General features: G+C 41.4%; 1 non-coding gene across 1 annotated transcript; it reads right to left on the reverse strand.

The window, feature by feature from the left end:
- Positions 1-3,594: 3,594 nt before the first annotated feature.
- On the reverse strand, positions 3,595-3,737 carry LOC115032847. Its single transcript, XR_003838507.1, has one exon. It is a non-coding gene; the product is annotated as a small nucleolar RNA SNORA48 (small nucleolar RNA).
- Positions 3,738-4,277: the final 540 nt, after the last annotated feature.

A 4,277-nucleotide genomic window follows, 5' to 3' on the forward strand; every position in this document is an offset into this window, starting at 1 on the left:
GTGCTAATCAATCACAGTTGCTAGGCTTCCACTATTTAAGAAGTTATCCACATACTATAAAGTAGACATGTTTCCCGGAAGCCATTTCTTGAGTGGCTTATCTCCATGCCTTTTTACCTATCAGCATTTTGTTCCTGTTAGGTGATGCTGATAGCACAATTGCAGTGGGTCTCAGAATGTGTGGACTTTGACCTAAAAATCTGTTGTGTTGCTAATGGGTTGAGTGAACTCATAACCGTAGCTTCAGTTTCCTGTGGCTCTGTTACATGACCGGTATGGTAAGGTGACTGAACTGCACAGTATCTAAAATGTCTTGAGGCTCTCAAACCTTCTCTTATCTTTCCAACTGTCATGACAGACACAAACATGGTTTCATTTATACTACTCGAAAATTCTGATTATGCTTCTAGTTCACTCAGTCATATAATTTCAGAGTAAGATTTTGGTCAAAGTCTTTATGAAAGTTGGCATGTTCCCTCATGTTTACTGTTTCTGGAAGTTAGGCAACATATGTTGAAAGTAGAGAGTCAGCCTTAGCGGACCAAGACATGAGCATCTTTCAGGCATTTTCTACTTTGTACAAACACCAGGATCATATTAAGGGCCAAGGAAAAATGGAAGAGTTTTGGAACAAAACACATTAGAATTTTCTTTCTTATTACATGATCTATTACCTATGTGATTCTAGAGAAAATGATAAGACAATGGGAGTATAGCTTGTAAGGTTTCATTGTAAAATAATGTTCTGATTTTATTGAAAGGTTTTCTTTGAAAAATGCTAAGCGTATTTATTGTGACAGCAACAGAATAGAGATCATTCTAGCAGAAAAAGTTGTGCTTCTTTAAAGTCATTCGCTAACCAGCTCCTTCATCTACCAGTTGCTGAGAGCATAGTCTGTGCCTATCAGGTTCTAAGAATACAGCAGTGTCCAAATGGTAGCCCAATTGGAACAAAAGAACCAAAAGCCCAAAAGAACATGTGCTCTACTGCCAAGTGCTAAGCTAAGTACACCTCATCCTGTTTGTGAACAAGGCTTGCAGGGCAGCATTGCTATCATGCATTCATTCCTGAGTTGAACTATTTGGACAAAACAGCAGAAAGAATATACTTCAGAAGACAACATTGACATTGCTACAAACATTTGAGTTAAAGTCTTGCAAGTAAGAAGAGTATAGTGGAAAAAACTTATCTGTTTTGGATTATGAAGTCTGCCAAGTATAGCTGAAACCTCTATTTTTAGGACATATAATCTTAGAAAATATTTTCAAAAGCATCTATCTTCATATATAAAAGTACTAGATTAAAAACATTTAATTTTTGCGTGCATGTGTGAGTGTGTGTGTGGTATATGAATGTGTATGCATATGGGGATGAGTAGATTTGTGTACTTGTGTGCATGTTTGTAGAAACAAGATGCTAACACAATATGCCATTTTCTTTTTCTTTTTCTTTTCTTTTCTTTTTTTTTTTAAGACATCATCATTTTATCTTTTATTGTCTTCTCTTTCTCCAGCCACTTAAAATTCTTTTTATTTCTTCAACAGGAACTGTTTCCTGTTGACTTATTTCCTTAAAATATGCTAAAGTTAGTCTTAGTTCATTGACTTAATTTTACTAACATATAGTTGTTCTGATTAATTATACCTTCGGTGACATTGGAACCACAGGGGGAATTAGAAGGAACATTACAGAATGATCTTTCATATCTCTACGAAGTGTAATCAGTTTTTGCCAGGTTTATAAATGCCTGTGGTCACTTTAAATCACAAATAATATAAAGTACCTTGGCATATGCCATTTTCTAACTCCACTTTTTTTCTAGGTATTTTGTTTTTTGTTTTTTAATAATCTGGATGGTGATGTTTTGACTAGTTTGGTTACCTAACAAATCCCCAGGATCTGCCTGTCTTCAGCCCCAGCTAACTGCAATGACCCATGTTTTACATAGGTGTAAAGCCAATGGTCATTGTCAAGTGTCTTCCTCTTTTGAGTTAGGGTCTCTAATTAAACCTGGAGCTTGCTGGTTTGGCTAGGTTTGATAGCCAGCAAGCCCCGGTGATCTCCCTGTCTCCACCTCTGGAGTGCTACAATAGAGGCAGGTGCTCCTTTGCCTAGCAGTATGTGTTGATATGCTAGGGGATCTAGCTCAGGCTCTCATGTTAGAACAGCAAGATCTTTCCTGGCTAAGCCTATCCCAGATTTCTACTTTTATACACATTCAGTTGCTTTTTGAGGTCTTTCCTCTTCTATCCTTTGTAATAAATCTGAAGGTTCCCATTTATTAGTTGAAATCATTTTGTTTTTGAACAAGAAGGATTTTCTTTAAAACATTTTTAATTAAATCTTTGTGAGTTTCACATGAGGCATTCCAGTCCACCTCATCTCCCTGTTCCTTCATATCTGTCCTTTGTCCTTGTAACTTTTGTCCCCCAAATAACACACACACACAGAACCACACACACACACACACACACACACACACACACACAGAAATGAGAGAGGGGGGAGGGGAGAGAGAGAGGAAGGAGAGAGAGACAGAGAGGAGAGAGAGGGAGAGACAGAGAGGAGAGAGAGAGAGAGACAGAGAGACAGAGACAGAGAGAAAGAAGAGAGAGAGAGAGAGAGAGAGAGAGAGAGAGAGAGAGGAAAGAGAGAGAGAGAGAGGAAGGAAGGAAGGAGAGAGAGAGAGCGCTCATAGGAAACATCTCATTTTGGAAGCTGTATTATGTCACAGTGTGCCCCACATCTTTACTTGCAAATGTTCATTGACATAAGTCATTGGTCTGGTTCTAGAGCTCTGGCTTCTGTGACAACATCAATATTGTAACCTCACTGGGATTCCTAATTATCCTATTATTGCACTGTGTCAGGACACCCTGCAACTTTGGAGTAGCAGGACTGGCCCTTTCATGAATACCAACTATTTGTAGATCATATAGATTTTGGGGTAGACCAACTCAGAGGCCTCCTAAATCCAGGCCTAGGTTTCAGCTGAGCTGGTTAGCCTGACAGCTCCCCCTTAACAGAAACAACAGGGTGAGATTTCCAGGACTGGTCCAGCTAGGTCACCCAATGCTGCCATCAGCAGGAGGCAGGGTCCACTCTCTTGCTCTCATGCTCTCAGGGCTGGCTAACTAACACCTATGCCTCCTGACCCAGCTCCACTGTGCTGTTCAGTCTTGCTCAGGGACTACTCGCCCAGTCCTACAGCCTGTAAGGGGCTAGGCCAGCTCTCTGGCTCACACTGTCCGGGCTGGGTTACCTGTGCCTTCACTATCAAAGACAGCTCTATTGTGCAGCCAGACTATGTGTAGGGTCCACCCTCCCGAGTGCTGCAGCCATTGAAGAACAAGGCCAGTGCTCACATTTTCATGACCCAGGGTCAGGTCTCACTGTGCCACAAGGTGGTGGTGAAAAGGGCAGGAACATCACCCCTGTACCCATGCCTGGTGGTGGGTCCAGCTCTCCACCATTTTTGCCCTGGGGATGGCTCACCTACACTCTTCCTGCATCATGTGGCCTAGTGTGGCAGAGGAAAGGTTTCTCTCTGTCTTCCTCCTTCCACCCAGAGTTGCCTGGATTTAATTTGATTTCTATATGTTCGAGGAGAAAAACAGCTTTGGCCATTAAGATAAGCATCAATCTAGGATGAACAAAGGACTGCCATCTGCTCTGTCTCTGACTGATATAAGAACACCACCACCATTACGGTGTCTCTTTGCCCATTGCTGGGGAGTGGGTGATAACATGAGTTTTAAGACAATACTAATATCCAATATATATAAAGAACTCAAGAAGGTGGACTCCAGAAAATCTAATAACCCCATTAAAAATGGGGCTCAGAGCTAAACAAAGAATTCTCACCTGAATATCGAATGGCTGAGAAGCACCTGAAAAAATGTTCAACATCCTTAATCATCAGGGAAATGCAAATCAAAACAGCCCCGAGATTCCACCTCACACCAGTCAGAATGGCTAAGATAAAAAATTCAGGTGACAGCAGATGCTGGCGAGGATGTGGAGAAAGAGAAACACTCCTCCTATTTTGGGGGAATTGCAAGCTTGTACAACCACTCTGGAAATCAGTCTGGCGGTTCCTCAGAAAATTGGACATAATACTACCAGAGGATCCCTCAATACCTCTCCTGGGCATATATCCAGAAGATGTTCCAACCGGTAAGAAGGACACATGCTCCACTATTTTCATAGCAGTCTTATTTATAATAGCCAGAAGCTGGAAAGAACCCAGATGCCCCTCAACAGAGGAATGGATACA

Source organism: Mus caroli, chromosome 12, assembly GCF_900094665.2.
Source record: "Mus caroli chromosome 12, CAROLI_EIJ_v1.1, whole genome shotgun sequence".
NCBI classification, from domain to species: Eukaryota; Metazoa; Chordata; class Mammalia; order Rodentia; family Muridae; genus Mus; species Mus caroli.